This window comes from Phascolarctos cinereus, unplaced genomic scaffold (genome assembly GCF_003287225.1).
Source record: "Phascolarctos cinereus isolate Bilbo 61053 unplaced genomic scaffold, phaCin_HiC Scaffold_4;HRSCAF=312, whole genome shotgun sequence".
In the NCBI taxonomy this organism is placed as follows: domain Eukaryota; kingdom Metazoa; phylum Chordata; class Mammalia; order Diprotodontia; family Phascolarctidae; genus Phascolarctos; species Phascolarctos cinereus.
In genome coordinates this window covers 217,023,640-217,041,628 of record NW_027555847.1, presented here as the reverse complement: position 1 = coordinate 217,041,628, position 17,989 = coordinate 217,023,640, and the positions used below count along the sequence as shown (strand labels likewise).

Below are 17,989 nucleotides of genomic sequence, written 5' to 3'. Positions count from 1 at the left end.
ATCATCTAGTCTAATTCTTTCGTTTTACAGATGAGGATACTGAGGCCCAGAGAGACTTGCCCAGGGTCACACAGTTAATCACTGGCAAAGCTAAGACAGGAGAACTTGTCTGCTGGTGGGGAAGTCAGATTTCCCTGAGTGGCCGAGTTGCAACAGTTAAATGAGTTCCTGAGAATTCAAATCAATCTAAATTTGAGGTTTTTGCTGGGAGAATCTACTGATTGAACACAATCTTTACTTAATTTTTGCTTAGGCAAAACCAACAAACCCCAAAAACATCAAGCTGAGCGCTTCCCTCACCCAGGCCTGACAGTGTCTGGTGCCTATTCCAAGGCTAAGATTTCAACAAGATTCATGAAGCAGGTTTACATGTCTTGGGACTCTATTTGTTCTGTCTGGTTTCAGAAAGAATGATTTGGCAGCATATTGATTTAAAATGTAAAAGCTATTTTTTGTCACTGAATGACTTGGGGTATTTAATATACACCAAAAAAAAAAGTGGTAATTCCAAAAAAAATAAAGCCAAAATCTGTGGAAAGGGCAGATGTTTATAAATTGTGTGGAGTCTCATAAAATGTGAAATTTAGATAGCCTTCATCAATTATGAGATCTGCAATTTATGACAGCTCTAAATGGATTATTCCTAAGATTGGATTTGCTTAGGTATAGCATAGCTGGCATAATAGAAGCCAAACAAGACTGAAATACTAAATGTTAAATACTAAAGTAGTAAATGGCATTAGAGGCATTGTCACACGATCAGACATGGGAAATAAGATTTTTTTTCTTTTTAATGAATGGTAAGCTGGTAAGTAATGTGTTAACCCTGTAGATTCCATAATTTGCATCTGCCAGTTTCATAAGATCCAGGTCTGGAGTTGGAAGGGAGTTCTGGGGCCATGTGGTATTTGTTGAGTCATGACTGATTTTATGTGAGACCCTCTAGACAAAAGTTTTCTTGGCAAAGATACTGGAGTGGTTTGCCATTTTTTTCTCCAGTCTGTCCCCATTTTATAGATGAGGAACTGAGGCAAATAGGGGATAAGTGACTTGCTTAGGGTAACACAGCTACTCAGTATCTGAGTCTGGATTTGAACTCAGATTTTCCTGATTCCATCTGTTCCATCAAGCCATGTAGTAGAACCTCCAAGATACTGAGGTCCAGGGACACAGGTAGCAAACATCAGAGGAAGAATTTGAACCCATGTCCTCTGACTCCGGAACCAGTGCTCTTTCCATCATCATCATTAATCATTTTTCAGTCATGTCCAACTCTTCATGACCCCATTTGGGATTTTCTTGGCAAAGATATTGGTATGGTTTACCATTTCCTTCTCCAGCTCATTTTACAGATGAGGAAACTGAGACCAACATGGTTAAGTGACTTGCCCAAGGTCACAGAGCTAGTGTCAGAGGCCAGGTTTTAACTTAGGTCTTCCTGACTCCAGGCCCAGTGCTCTATCCAGTGTGCCACCTAGCTGCCCCCTTTCCATCATGCCTGACTACTTAAGGGAAAATCCTCAAGGGTTAGAGTGAGTTGGCAGACATTTAATAGCCAACTCTCCAGAACGCTTTTGAGCTTAATTTGCAAAATTAACATTTTCTTCATTACTTTCTTAAGTCTAAGCAGTCAATAAAACAATAAACCAAGTCCTAATCTGTAGTGTTTGCTGGTGTAAATGCTCACTCTGAAAATTTATTAGTTTGTGGGTTTGAGCATATCCCCTGCAAGCGTTTCATTTCTCAGACAAAAGACAAAAGATTCCTATTTGTTCAAGCACAAAATGCTACTTGCTTATAGCTTGTGAGGTAAGACTTTTTTTTTTGTTCCTTTGACCCTTATTCTTAGATTGTAATCAGTCTGGGAAATGTTTGTTGTCAGTTACAGAAGCAGTCTGTTTTTAATCAAATAGCTAGGGTATTGTTTGGTTCTCAACACTTCCTAAGAGAGGCTATAAATCAAAAGGCACTAATTGTATGGTAAACATTTCAGGTGATTTCCAAAAAGGTGACTGCCTTATTTCCTGGACTGGAGATCTGTGTGGATTAGGAATCAGCCTGTGTCTAATATGTTTTTATTCTCTTACCCTTTTGTGTTCCATTAACCCAGGTGAATAATATTGGCTTAACTGGAAGGCCTACACATCTCTTTTTTTAATGCCCCTCCCAGTCCTTGAAATTTGTAACAGCCCCAATCTGGCAGTGATTCTATGGCATATGCAACAACTATATTTTCAAATCATTTAATCTCTTAATATGCCATTATCCAGGAGGGTTTATGAAAAAAAGAGGGGGTATTACTTTTATGTAATCTCTTCAGTCCTAATACCTTTTCCTCATGTCTGGATATGAAGGCTTAACCGAAGGGAACTAGTCTAGTCGGGTCAGGGTACATAGACAGTAGCCCCTTCATAGCCAGCTGAAATTTAAAATGTCTAATGAATAGATCTTGTTGATTAGGGTATGTCATTTACAAATGAAATCTGAGTTGGTTTTCAAGTGAAATCCATATTCAAATTGATTTTTGTTTTATCTCTCTGAGTTGTTTTCCTTACCCAATTTTTTTGGTTGTTAGTATTTTGAATCAGTTGCTAGTCAGTCAACAAGTATTTATTGAGCATTTACTTTGTGCTTCGAATACAAATGGAAGCCAAAAAAAAAAAGTCTCCTTCAGGAGACTTCTTAAAGAGACATTCTAAAGGGGGAGGAAAAAGAATCAAAGGAAGCTGAAAACGGAGGGAGTAGAGTGGGGAGGTGGAAGGGGCTTCCTGGAGAGGAGGAAGAGGCTGATGGAGCTTGGTGAGAAATGAGGACATGGCTAACCTGGGGGCTTCCTTAAATGGAAGTGCCATCCAATCAGAGAGGGGTTGAAGGGTGGAGGGTACCTCCAAGATATGAATTCCAGGGCTGAAATGACCTTTCAGAATGAAGAGGTTTCTGGGGCATGATGGAGAAATCCTGAGGGCAAACTTATGAGAAAAGCATGGTGCCAGCCAATGAGTCACTCCATAAATATTTATTAAGTGCATCCTAAATACCCAGCATTATGCTAGGCATATTAATATTCTAATACCTTGATGAACCTGTGATCTTATGGATATGGATATTATTTTCAAGAGCACTAACTGCAATCCATTTGTACCTTCTCCCATTCAGCTCATCCATGTCTTCCCATAAATTCTCCATAAAGGGGCCACTGGATGTTCTGAGGAGGTGTGGATCTCTTGATATTTGGATGCTAATGGAGTAAATGGGCTGTCCATCCATTTTCCCTTGTTGTGATGAGTCACCTCCTTTTCTGGCCACAAAGCCCTCAGATGACATATTTTCCACTTCTTTGGTGTAATTCTTCATTGGTAATATGCTGCAGACTCTTAGAGGGTAGAGTGGATGATGAAATCATAAAATATATGGTTCCTGCTCGCAGGAAGCTTTTAACCTATTTGCTGAACAAGATAGTTATATTTAAAAGAACTGGCAACCTAGGCATTATAATTTAATTCTAAGTGCCTAGTGAGTGGTACAGACAAGAAGTATTTATGGTCAACACAGTGAAAGATCCCCAGATTCACAGAGGTTCTTGGCTTGAATCCCAGCTCTGTTGCTTATTAGCCGTGTGACCTTGGACAAATCACTTAATCTTCAGTAGTGCAGTCATCTGTAAAATGAATGTGGTTGGACTAGCTAGTCTCTGAGATCTGAAAGTGATTAATTCAGTAGAGTGAGGTGACCTGGCACTGATGGTCAGGGAAGACTTTAGGAGGAAGTGGTATTTGATCTAAACTTTGAAAGATGGGTAAGGTTTGAATAGGTGGAGAGTGAATGACTGGACATGCCAACCTTGAAGGTGGGAGGAGGTAGATAACATGGGGAAAAGTGTAGAAGAAAAACAGGCAAAGTATTTTTGGGAAAATGGTGCTAGGTAAATACTTATATAAGTTCACCTTTTAGGGTTAAACATTTTTCATTAAATTAGAGCTGGTTTATACACCAAGTACACTTGCTCCTGAGATGTTCCCCATTCCTTACCTCTCTACCTCCCCCCCTCAGCCCCACTCAGAAACTTCATAGCAGAACACTCAACTTGTTGTTGAAATAGCTGTTAATGAGCAGCAATGAAAGCAGCATTGACTTTATTCTTTTGGACATGGCCAGTGTGTGAATTTGTTTTGCTTGACTATGCATGTTTGTAACAGGATTTTGTTTTTCTTGCTTTCTTCAGAGGGGGATGATGGGGTGGTGGGACAGAGAGAAGGTGGATCTTCATTGGAAATAAAAAATTAATTAAAAAAAATGAAAATTGGCTTAGGATCAAAGAATTGGAGCCCATAGAAGTCATCTTGTCTAAACCCTCATTTTACAGATGAGGGTGAAGAGATTATAGAGGTGAAGTGATTGACTGATAGATGTTTGTTGATTAAATGACTTGCCTAAGGTTATAAAAATAGTAAATGGCACTGTCAAGGTGCACACCTAGGTCCCTGGACCTCCAAATTTACTCTTCCTTGTTTATAGTAAATAGCTTAAACTGTAATTTTTAAACAAATGTAACCAGATTGGCATATTAACCCAATATTTTGCTCTACAGTAATAGAAATCAGTGAGTAAAGTTAATAAAAATCAGGCAGTGGGCCTCATGGAAAATATTGTTTTGGGTCTATGGCAATCAATCAACAAACATTTATTAAGAGCCTACTGTGTGCCAGGCATTGTGCTAAGCACTGGGGATAAAGACTGTACTTGCCTTCAAGGACCTCACAATTTAATGTAGCTCAGAATATCACAGAATATGGCATAGTGGAATGATAATCAGCCTGGAAGTTGCAAAACCTATTTTCTAGCCTTATCTTTTCCACTAATTATCTGTGTGACTCTTTCCAATTTACTTAACATCTTTAGGGTTCAGTTTCCACATTTCTAAAATGAGAAACTTAACCATTTTTAGATTTTGAGGGACTCTGTGACAATCTAGTTCAATCCATACTGGAAAGGAATTCCCATGATTGACAAGTGGTGGTCTAGCCTCATCCAGAAGACTTTCGGTGGGCGGGGGGGGGGGGGAACGGGGACACGACACTCACTGCCTCCTGAGGCAGCCCATTTCACTTTTAAACAGTTGTAATCAGTAGGAAGGTTTTTTTGTTTTTTTGCATGACAACAAAGCTTAAATTTACTTTTTTTTTTACATCTTGTACCCTATTACCCCTTGTTCTGCTTTTAGTGGCCAAATAGAATAGATGTACTCTCTCTCCCACATTATCCCTCTGATGCTTTAAGAAGACTCTCATGTACCCCCTAAGCCTTCTCTTTTCCAGCTAAACCAATCCTTATGTGATATAGACTCAAGGTTCTTCATCATCTTGGTTGCCACTCTTTGGCATATCAATATTTTTCCTAAACTGTGATATCGATAACTGAATATAATACTCCAGATGTGGATTAAAGAGGGCAGAGCATAAAGACACTGTCACCTTTTTTCTGCAAGCTATATCTTTCTTAATGCATCCCAAGATTACAAAGTTTTTATTTTCCCCTTTATGGCCATCTCAGTGCTGGTTCATGTTGACTTGCAGTGGACTGGCTCTAACCCCTGCCTGCAAGATGGAAGGCCCTGCAAGCTCAGAGGGACAGAATTGCTGGCTCACTCCTGGCTGGCCTGATCTTTCTTCTTGGTTATTCAGCTTCAAGCCCCAGCTCAGGTTTGTGCGCTGAATCCAAGTTTCTGCTGTGGGGTCAGAGTAAATACAGATGCCAGCTTTATTCTTTCTGTTCCTGCTTCTTACTTAACGTGGACTCAGGCCCTTCTGTAGTGGATCTATGACCCAGCTGTGGGGTGAGAGTGACCAAGTCCTCACTGGCTCTGTGACCACTTCTTGTCCTGGTACACAGCTTTAGGCCCAGACCAGTTGTCCTCCTGGAAGGTTCTGGTTCAGGCCTTTATATCTGGCTCCCTCCCCAGTGCCCACAGCCCTCTAGCTGTCGTTCTGTTCTGGCCTCTCTGCGCTGGAAAATTGATCCTCTGTGGCTTCTTGAGAAATGGGTCTGGTGCTTTTCCTTGGTCTTTGTTGGAGTAGTTGCAAGGGAGAACTGGACTATAGGTAGCCTATTAAAATCTCCAGGCCTTTTCAAATCAACTGTCTAATTATGCCTTTCCCAAATTGTACTTGTGAAGTTGATTTTTTGAGTCCTGGTGTAAGACCTTATGTTTATAACTATTGAATTTCATCTTGTTAGATTCAGCCCAGTGTTCTATATCTTATAGCCCGTCAGTATCTTTTTGGATCCTATTTCTGTCATCCAGCATGTTAGCTATCCCTCCTAGTGCTGTTTGTTTGCAAATTTGATACGTGTGCCATCTATACCTTTATCTGAGTCAGTGATAAAAATGCTAAATGGCACAGGGTCAAGCTTTGGGGCTTTCTACAAGGTCAAGTTGACATCCAACCATTTAACAGCTTCTCTGAGTTCATCCTTCAACCCTTTCCAAATTGATCTAAATGAATGATCATCTAATCAACATTTTATCATCTTTTCTACTGCAATTAGATGAGATACTTTATCAAGTGCTTTGTTAAGGTCTTGGTAAACTTAAAAAAAAATGTTTCCACATGCAACTGGGAAATAAGAAATACAGGAAATGAGGTACAGAAATCTATCCTGCCCTACATGACAATAGAAGGGGAAGGGAATAAGAGAAGAGGGGGGAGAGATAGAACGGAGGGCAGACTAGGGGTAGGGGTATTTAGAATGCATGCCATCTTGGGGTAGGGGGAGGGGCAAGATGGGGTGAAAATTTGGAATTCAAAATTTTGTGGAAGTAAATGCTGAAAATTAAAAATAAATAAATTTATATTAAAAAAAAAGATCTTGGTAAACTATATCTACAAATTGCCTTGATGTACTAGTTGACTAGTAACCCTATGAAAAAAGGAAAATTAAGTTCGACATGACCTGTTCTTAATGAAGCTATGCCGGTTCTTTGTAATCACGACTTTGATTTCCTAGACATTTACTAACCATCTCTTTAATGATTATGTTCTAGATTTTCCCCAGGAATCAAAGTCAAAATTCCAGGCCTATCTTTTACAAATTCTGTTTTCTTCCATTTTTGAAAAATTAGGACATTTGCCTTTCTCTAATTATTTACCACCCTTTCCATTTTCCATTATCTTTCAAATATTACTGACCATGGTTCGGCATTCACATCTGCCAGTTCTTGTAGGAACTGAGATGAATTGAATTCATCAAGGTGGTCTTTGTCTCCTTATCTTTGATAGGAACTCTTTGTTGGCCATTTCTGATCTGTCATTTGCAGTGCAAAGGACATTCCCTTTGGTAGAGAGGTTTGGCCAGCTATGGTTTCTCTCTGTACTGATTTATCACAGTCTCATCACCCTAAATGGCATTCCTACTGTCTCTTCTTTGATTAATCTCTATCGTCCGTTGTAATTGGGAGAAAAAAAAATCTTTGGGTTTGAACTTTAGCACTTTGGATGCTATTTTTACAGGCCTGTAGACTGCTCTTTTTTTTTTTTTTTGGTGGGGCAATTGGGGTTGAGTGACTTGCCCAGGGTCACATAGCTAGTAACTGTCAAGTGTCTGATCTGAGTCTGGATTTGAACTCAGTCCTCCTGACTCCAGGGCCAGTGCTCTATCCACTGCATCACCTAGTGGCCCCTTTTTTTTTGGAATGCAATTGGAGTTGAATGACTTGCCCAGGGTCACATATCTAGTAAGTGTTTTAGGCTAGATTTGAACTCAGGTCCTCCTGACTCCAGGGCTGATGCTCTATCCATTGTGCCACTTTGCTGCTCCATGTGCCCTGCTCTTGTAGTCATTCTGCTAACTGTTCTTGGTACCGTCTTCTGTACTGTCATTTAAAAATCTAAGTTTATTGGTGAGTTTCCTGGCCATCCACGTGGGTCTCTTTCGACAACTTCTGTTCTTCCTCCTTAGTGGAATTATTTCCTTTTGCATCTTCAAGATTTCATTATTGAGAGTTTTTCATCTCTAACTGAACTAACTTCCCATTCCTCTTCCTCTTAACCTTTGGAAGTTGCTCTTCCAAGATCTAGGGTGAGGGGCAGCTAGGTGGCGCAGTGGATAGAGCACCAGCCCTGAAGTCAGAAGGACCTGAGTTCAGATGTGGCCTCAGATCAAGCACTTGACACTTATTAGCTGTGTGACCCTAGGCAAGTCACTTAACCCCAATTGCCTAAAAAAAAAAGAGAGATTTTATGGGGCAGCTCATTTAACCCCAATTGCCTAAAAAAAAAAAACTAAAAAGAAAAGAACAAACCAAGATCTAGGGTGCATGGCCAGCTTTCTTCTATCACAAACTCCGGAGGGGAGGAGACACTTCTTCCCAAAATTTTAATCATTTCTATTCTAGCAGCTGGTTTCTCCTTTTAGTGAGAATCAAATCTAGAAAAGAGTTTCTGTTTGTTCTTTCACCTTTTGCTGGATAAAATTACCATATAGAGTGGTTAAAAAGATAGTAGCTGCTCTGCTTTTGGCAGAAAGAGGGCTTCAGCAGATGCTTGGTTAGTTGAAATATCTTGTCACTAATATGTTATGCTTCTGTGTCAGGCTTGTAATGTATTTCCCAGACTTTTCATCTATTTTCTCTTTCTGTCTGGGTGGTCTATAGTATACTCCAAAGATAAAAATCTCTTCTGTTTCTTCCTTCATTGATCTTCCAAATGCTTTCCACCATGTTTCCTCTTAACTGGTTTCTGAATTATCTTGCGTCAGTATACCTTTTTAATATACAATGCTGCAGCAAAATCCTTCACCTCCCCAATTTTACTGACCGTGTTTCTTCTGAATAAATTGTAATCATTCAGAATAATAGTTATCATAGGTTTTGTCCCATCAAGTCTTGGGAATGCCTGTGGTTTCAAATTGCTTTGCATTAGGACCTCTAGCTCCTATTCCTAAGTTTTCAGGTTTGGGGCATTAATAGAGATTTAAGGGCATGAGTTTTACTACTGATTCCTATTTTGATATATTGTCTCCTGCGAATGTCCAGATGTCTTACCTGGTATTATTTCTTTATAGTAACTACTCTCTGTGGTATCTAGTTTGTTGAACATGCCAGGAAGTTTTCTTCATCCTTTATCCTTTTTTTATTTTAAAGACCTTTGAAGTTAAATTTACAAGACACCAGGCATAGACATTCTTAGCAGCCCTTGTTAAGTGGACTCCATCCCTGATCAAGTCTGTCATCCTTATATTTTAAGCCATTGTTCAGATATCTAAATGTCAGTTTCTTGGCCCAGACTAGTAATATTTTCCAGTTTCCTTCTGATGGCATCATGTGTGACCACAGAAATTAGCAGAATATGGTAGTAGTCATCCATTTTGACAAGTCTTAGGAGGATCTCTGTTATTTTATATTGTGTCTTGGACATGTACTCTAGGAAAACAATACTTCTTTCTATTTTTGTCAGGCGAAGAAATAACTGCCTTGATACACGTGAGTCACCAACCGCCATTACTCTGCTCTTCTTCCTTTGACTTCTTATTGACTTTCACCTGATAGCTTCTGTGCCTTGACTTTATCAAAACAACTACTTCTTCAGAACATCTATTTCTCTCTTCTCCAAAAAGATCCTCACGTTTTCTTGATTCCAGTTGTAGAGTTGTACTTTTTTTCCTCTTCTTTCTCTGTGTCATATTCTTTCACTCTCCTCCCTCCTGTCAAAGGTCAAGGTTTCCCTCCTCTACCTCAGATCCTTTCCCACCATTAAAGGTCTCTTCTATTTTTTTTTCTATAAAATGAACATTTCTTTGTGATTGATAACTTCTAGTAGGGAGAGACATTCCTGAAATGTCTTCATTTTCTCTTTTGTGAAAGAGATGATCATACACTTTAAAATTTTTATTTTCAATTCCAAACCCTCTCCCTCCCTCTACCATCTCCCCCACCCATTCAGAAGGTGAGAAATGTGATGCTCATTTTACAAATGAAGTCATACAAAATATATTTATATGCATTTAGAACATAGCAATCACTTGACTGGCAGAAATAAAATCACTGCATATCCAGTGCAAGTCATTGCAAATTTTTCCTTTGTTCTCTATACTGATTGAGATTCTTAGCCTCTTTTTGGAACAGTTTTGGGGTATTAATGCCTTAGCACCCCCCCAGGCACCCTGTTAAAACTTTTTACAGACTTAAGAACCCTGCTTCTTAACATCCTAAAAGCCCCACTTAAAATCTTTGCTTTGTTTCAGTAATTTTATAGTCGTACTCTTATTCCTTTTCTTTTAGGACTAAGTTTTTAATTATTTACCAGTTTGTTTTACTTACTATTTTACTTAACTTATTTTGCTTACCCTGCTTTGCCAGTTTATGACTTCTTTTTTCTTCTTTTTTAATACTTCTCTTTATTTAAGTCCTTATTCCTTAATCCTGTTCCTTTCTCAACCTTCGCTCACAGAATTGGAAATAAAATCTGGACATGGAAATTGTTTTCCTTCAAATTTTCCTCAGGTTCTCCTAAATATTTGTAATTTTTCTTCCCTACATTTAATCTCTGGCCTCCTTTACAAGTCTAAACCATCTTCAAAATTTTTCTTTGCCTCTTTCAGCTTAATTCCTTCTCTTTTCTGTCAGTCAGTCAGTTAACAAGTATTTATTAAGTACCTACTGTGTATCAAGCACTGTGCTAAGTGTTGGGAATACAAATACCAGCAAAAAGATAGTTCCTGTCCTTAGAGAGGTTGCAGGCAATACATAAAAGAAAACTGAGGGGCAGCTAGGTGGCGCAGTGGATACAGCACCAGCCCTAGAGTCAGGAGGACTTGAGTTCAAATTCAGCCTCAGACATATAACACTTACTAGCTGTGTGACTTTGGGCAAGTCACTTAGACCCATTGCCTACGCCCCCCACCCCCCCAAAAAAACTGAGAAGCTAGTGAGGGGAAGGTATATTATGTAGGGCTGATGATAAGAGAAGTCTGGATTGCATCGTGGTGAGAAAGGAAGAGGCTGCTAGGTTCCTTCAATGAAGGTTCTGGGAGGAGCCATTCATTCAGAGGGAGGTGTTACAGGCATGAAGAGTACTTCTTCTGGGTGCAGTCCAGGTCTGGAATAAGCTTCCAGGATGGAGAGATTTCTGGGGCATGAAAGAAAAGTCCTGAGGTATATATAGCCTGGTGAGAACTTAAGATGGTCTGAATCCTTCTCCCATAAACTCTCTCCAAGCAAAAACCAGAAGTAGAACAATCTCTGAGCTCCTTCCAGCTTTAAGATTTTGTTATTGATTTAGGGTTCGATTACCTAACTGCGCATAGGAATCCACTATGTTCTACCAAAATTATTAAAAATATACTGTGCCAGGTAGGTACCAAGGTGACTAAGATTCAGAGACTTATTTATAAAGTGTATTTCATTTATCCTTAATAAATGAAACTAACCACAGTTATCACTGGCCTGGGAAATCAACACTAAGATACCTCATAACTGCCATATAGGAGGCAGCATGGTACAATGGAAAGAATGCTTGATTTGGAGTCAAAGGGCAAGGTTCATGTCCCAGCACTGCCAGTTCATATCTTTGGGCCTAAAATCTTCATCTCCAACATGAGAGAGTTGGACTGGATTTCTTGTAAGGTCCCCTCTAGCTCAAAATTTATGAACCTATAAACTACAATAGATAGGCTTGCTTCTTCTAGTGGTTGGGGAGGAAAAATAATTATAGGCCTCAGTTCTTTGTACTTTTAAGACATCATGGGTTTTTTTTCTCTCTGTCTTTTTTGTTTGTTTGCACATAAAACCAGCCTTGGCGATAGAAATCTTTTTCATTTTGCTACCTGAGACTCTTGGAGCCAGGAATAAAAGGGATAAAACTACAGCCTTGTATCCTGAGATTAGACTTTATAACAATTAAATAAATGTAGAGGCATGAATATTTTAACAAATAGTGACTTTCCTCTTGCTTCCCTTAAGGTCAAGCCTTCAATTGCCTCTGGAATTCCATCCTGGGACCCTGGATCATCCGTAGGCCAGAGAATGCTTAAGGTTATATGAGGTTAACTGGGGGAATTGGCTTAGCTCCAGTACAGGATTTGTGTGGTCTTACAGGTCTGAGACTGTACTTAAAGGCATAGAATTAGAATTGATTAAGTCTCTTCTGAGTCCTTCAGAGTGGTCGGTGGCTAGGATAGGGCCACAACCTATTAAAGTTGTCACTGGTTGGCTAAGCTGTCAATCAACATCATCAAGCTGGCTTGATAATTTTTTGAAAGCTCAGCCAGACAAGTGAAAAAAAGGGGAGAGGTAATTAGTATTCTCCATTTACATTTTTATATGCCTTAAAACTATGTCTGGGGTTCCAGTACTTAAAAAAAATCTGCAGACAGCCCTGCACCTGGGGTTTGTCTGGAATGCTCTGGGATCTGGGGTTTCCCCAGTGGGATGGAGTCACACCTCCCAGTTTTCTGAAAGCTTGCAAACTTGGAAGTGGAAGAAAATTGTTGGGCAAGAGTGGTATGTCATAGGACATGGATGATTTAAGAATTTGTACTGCCCATGCTAGATTCCAAGGTCTTGTCCTTCTGTTTAGTATGAGAGACAGAGCCTTGTTTTTGCCAACATCTCAAGCAAACAGCTGTGAATTTTAGCATGATAAGGCCTATAATTCTGGCAGGCTGAAAACTCTAATAGCCCAGATGTTGCTGTAAAAGCATAACAGTGATTTCTTCTGATCTAGTTTTAAAAGTGATAATTATCTCTTTAAGGTCAAGTTGTGAAGTTGATGTGAACTTTTCATGACTTGGTTATGAAATAATAGTTTATATAAAAAAACACTTAGTGGATTGTTTTAAGTGGAAAAGATATGGAAAAGAAAAGCTCATCTTTGACTTGGAGGAGGATGATAGCTATCTGCCCTGTAGGGGCTTAGCAAGGGAGAAATTTTCCTCAAGGCCCGTGCCTATCTGTTGATAGGACCTCTTAGCAGAGAAAGTAGTCATCTAAAGGGTATGATCTGAAGGCATCAAAAAGTCCTTCCTGTAAAAAAAAAAAACCTCCCCAGTGGGCTGTTATGCAACTAAAAATTTTGGACAGTGACTCAGGAGATCTGCCTTCCACTCCTGCCTCCATTACTTACCCTGTTATAACATAACTGATAGGGCTTTTTTTTTTTTTGGAAGGTTTCCATAAAGGGAGAACCCACCAACTCTTGAAGTGGCCCATTCCACTTTTAGATAGCTCTAATGGTTAGGAAATTTCTCCTGACATCAAGATTAAATTATCCCATGTATTAGCCCCTCCAAGGCCAAAACAGAACAAGTCCAATCCCATCTCTTCTTGATAGCCCTTCAATACTTGAAGATCACTATCATGTATGGTCCCCATGAGACTTCTTCTGTAGGCTAAGCATGTCCAGTTCCTTCAATTGATTCTCATATCATGTACATTCAAGGCCCTTCACTATGTTGGGTTGCCTTCCTTTGGACTTTAAATTTTGGTGCCCAGAATAGAACACAGTAATCCAGAGGAAGTCTGAGGAGGACAGAGTACAATTGGGACTATTACTTTCTTATTCCTGAAAGCAATGCCCTTCTTAAGGCAGCCTGAAGTTTTTGCCTGCCACAATCATACTACACTCATTTTGGGCTTGGGGTAGGTTAAAATTGCCAGATCTTTTTCAGAACAACTACTCTCTATTCATGCGTCCCCCATCTTATGCTTGTGAGGTTGATTTTTTTTTTTTGTACCCAAGTGTTAGACTCTACATTTATCCACATTGAATATCATCTTATTCTATTCAGTCCAGTGCTAGATTGTTATGGGCCTTTGGGATCCTACCTGTAATCTTCAGTGCCCATTATGTTAGCTGTCCCTCTCAGCAGATACATGCCATCTCTGCCTTTATCCAAGTCATTGATAAAAATGTTAAACAGAATATCAAGCCCAGATCACTGTGCTCTTCTGGAGATCTGCAACATTGGCATTGAATCATTAGTTATTCTTTTGAGTCAGCCATCCAAAATTCTCATTTAATATATATCTCTCCCTGTTCTCCTAATGAATACTATGAGTTACTTTATCAAAAGCTTTGCTAGACTCTAAGCGCTATATCCACAACATTCCACTCATCTGCTAATTTAGTAATCCTATCAAAAAAGGAGATGAGCTTAAGCTGGCATGACCTGTTCTTTTTTTTCCCTGTAGGCACTTGGGGTTAAGTGACTTCCCCAGAGTCACACAGCTAGTTAAGTGTCAAGTGTTTGGTCTGAGGCCAGATTTGAACTCTGGTCTATCCTGACTGCAGGGCTGGTGCTCTATCCACTGCACCACCTAGCTGCCCCAGCATGACCTGTTCTTGATTAAGCCATGCAGGATCTTTGTAATACCAACTTCCTTTTTTTAGGTGCTTGCCAGTCAGTCATCTCTTTAATAGTCCATTCCAGAATTTTCTCAAAAGTTGAAGGAAAGTACCCAGGCCCATGGTCTTTAGATTCCATTTTCCTTCCTTTTTTTTTTTTTTTTTTGGTGAGGCAATCAGGGTTAAGTGACTTGCACAGGGTCACACAGCTAGTAAGTGTGAAGTGCCTGAGGCTGAATTTGAACTCCGGTCCTCCTGACTCCGGAGCTGGTGCTCTCTGCTCTTCTTCCCCTCCCTCCCCAGTCAGGTCACCATTTGGCTTTCTTTAATCTTGTCCTACCTTTCCCGTTTCCCCTGGTCTTTTAAACAGCACTAACAGGGCCTCATTAGTCACCTCTTCCCAGTTGTTTCATTTGAAACTTATCTGGGCCAGGTGTGATGTGGCAGCAAGAATGGCTAATAATATCCTAGACCACATCGTATGCAGAGTAAACAAAAAAGGGAGATGACAGTTCTTCTGCATCCTGCCCTGATCGGACCAGATCTGGAATACACTGTTCACTTTTAGTGCCACATTTTTTTGGGGAGAGGGAAAGCTAGAAGCAAGTTTAAGAAACTTCAGAAGAGCGAACCAGAATGATGGGAAGCCTGGAGAACATGTCACCTGAGCATCAGTTTCAGGAACAAGATATGTAACTTGGAGAGGATATGTTTGTAAATGTGTGTAGGGGATGGGGGTATTCTTCAAGTATTAAAAAAGCTGCCCTCTGGAAGACGGATCAATCTTGTTCTACTTCCTCCCAGAGGACAACACTTTAAAGGAACTACCAAAGGGAAAAAAGTGGTCTAGCTATATTTATAAGTAAATTATAGCTAGTATTTAAAGAATAATGAATACCTAAATGCATATGTTACTCTTAAGAATTGTGAAAGGAAGGGATAGAACATTATACTCATATGAAAGTTTCAGAGAAGTTGATTGGGTTTGATGAAAGGAAAAAACTTCTTGATGATTAGAGCTATCTATAGGTAGAATGGGATGCCTCAGGAATGGTGGGTTTTGCCTCAGTGGACATCTTTGAGCAGGAACTAGATGATTCCTTTTAGGAGCTGTTGTGGAAGGGAATTTTTGTTCATGTACTGATAGGATTAGATGGCCCCCCTTCCCCCCCCCCAGATACTTTCCAACTCTTGGAATGAACAAGGGGAAATTCTTCTTTAGAGTTGATTCTCACTAACAAGGAAAAACTGGTTGCTGGGGGTAGAAATGGTGAAAATCTTGGAGAAAAGTGACAACTCTGACCTAGAATTTGTGAAAGAGAAAAAATCTAGGTACAGTCAGACAGGAACTTTAGAATTGAAAAAGCAGATTTCAAAGGGTTCAGAGGAAGTTAAGGTAGGATCCTGTTGACTAAATAAAATGCTCCAGAGGAAGCCAGCCCAAGAGTGTTAGAATTCTAAAGACACAAAAGATAATAGTTGTAAATAAGAGGAAAATTGGGATTTATCTGAAGATAACGATATAGATGCACAAGGAATTCATCCACCAATTTGGATTTTAAAAAGAAATACAGTGAAAATGGAAGCAGTAACAGAGGGTAAATATAAGAGGAAGGCATAGTGTTATAAAATGGGACCATTTTATAGGTCCCATAAAACCCATGGGTTCAGCAAAAGTTCAGAATGAGTTGAGCATTTAATTACAGTGTGTTCTGATCATAAGGGAAACTAAAGGTGATAGAAAAAAAGTTTTTTTTTTTTGTGGGGAATAGCTACAGAAAACAAAGATGTCCAAATTAACAGAATGAGAAATAGAGATGCTAAACAGTCTAAATTGTGGATATGAAAAAGAGCTGGCTTTAAAAGAACTACCAAAGGGAAAAAAGTGGTCTAGCTATATTTATAAGTAAATTATAGCTAGTATTTAAAGAATAATGAATACCTAAATACATGTTATTCTTAAAAATCATGAAAGGAAGGGACAAGACATGGCATTTATTTTCCTATGGTATTATTTCCATCTATGAGATCGAGCTATGGCCAAAGAATGCCAAACATGGGATGAAACAGCTTTTAGAGCACAGATAAAGCTAAGTTTGGTCTCAGGTGGTTGTAATTCCTGAAACTAGGGGTGGCTGAGGCTGGTGGATCTCTTTGAGTTTGGAAGTTCTGAGCTGTAACAGGTCTAAAGATGATTGAGGGTCTGTATTATGTGTCACCCATATGATAGGCCCATGGGAGTGGGTTGCCTATGGAACGGCAAACCAGCCCAGGTCAGAAATAGTGGTCAGAAGCCAGTCCAAGAGAGATAGAATTCTAAAAACACAAAATTAAGAGGAAAATTGGATTTTGTCTGAAGATAATGATGTGGGTGCACGGAGAACTCACCAGTCAACCTAGATTTTGAAAAGAAATATAGTGAAGATGGAAGCAGTAAAAGAGGGTAAATATAAAAGGAAGGCATAGTTCTATAAAAACTAGTAGGGCTAAAGCTGATCGAAGGTCTGCATTGTCTGTGACCTATATGGTGGGCCCATGGGAGTAGACTGCCTAAGGAGGCCTGACTCAGCCCAGGTCAGAAACAGAGTGGGTCAAAGCTTCTGTGCCAATGAGTAGTGAGATCAGACTCATGAATGGCCGCTGTGTCTGCAGCCTGGGAGAAATAGGGAGATCTAGGCTTGAAACAAGCAAGCAAGCAAACAAAAACACAACCAAAAAAACCTCACCTAAGATACATATATATATAAATATATCTTTGCTCTACAGCTTCTAACTCATCTCCTGAAGGGCTCTAATATGGGAGAGGCGGGAGTGAGAAGTAGGAATGGCATGTTCTCATAGTTACCCTAGGTTTAGGTTAATTTATTCTTTGACCCACAGGTCAAAGCTCTTGAAAAACCATGATTCTGTTTTTTGGGTAATGTGTTAACACTTAAGATTTCACAACATATTAAAAGAACAAATGAATGCAATTATAGAAGAAATTTTCTGTTATGGAACAGGGCAACAGTGGTTCGGGTTGGGGTGGCGATGGGGTAGTGGTGCATCTTGTATGGAATAAAAATTGCATCTATCTTCTCAGAATAACCTTGATTATTCCTGCAGAAGTCTAGACAACTTGCTGAAAGTGCCCTTTAGCTGTGGGCACATTATCTGCAAGTCTTGGCTGAAAGAAAGGCAGCCAAGCTGTATTTCCATTTCAAATATGATTTTTTAAGAAAAACAAGTTAATAGACAGGTCATGTCTACATATGAGGAAACTAAAATGAAAGGTAGAATTGAGCAGGAGGTATGAATTAGCTTCAAACTCCCTAAAGGGTTATAGGCCCATTATAGAAGGCAAGAGAAGCTTATATTCCTTAGACCCTCACTAGGAGATATTGCCCTCTGGGGACTCAGGATAGTTCACATTCTCAAAATGGAAGTTATGGAAGTCTGGAGTTCATTTCCTCCTTCTGTAGAGGTTGAAAAACATTGGTCAGAAGTTTGTCTTGAATTTCATTTTAAAATACAGTGAATTCATTGGACCTTCTGAATTGCACTAGGATAACCTCCCTTGGGATGTAGTGCATGTTTAAATGGTACTTTCTGGCTCTTGTGCTTTTGGGAAAATATGCTTTTTGGAAAATGTGTTCCCAGATTTGTTTTGA

At 39.5% G+C, this 17,989-nt stretch overlaps 1 protein-coding gene across 3 annotated transcripts in view; it reads left to right on the top strand.

The window, feature by feature from the left end:
• PRKAR1B (protein kinase cAMP-dependent type I regulatory subunit beta) overlaps positions 1 to 17,989 on the top strand; it is a 248,302-nt gene that overhangs the window by 10,858 nt on the left and 219,455 nt on the right. The window lies entirely within an intron of this gene.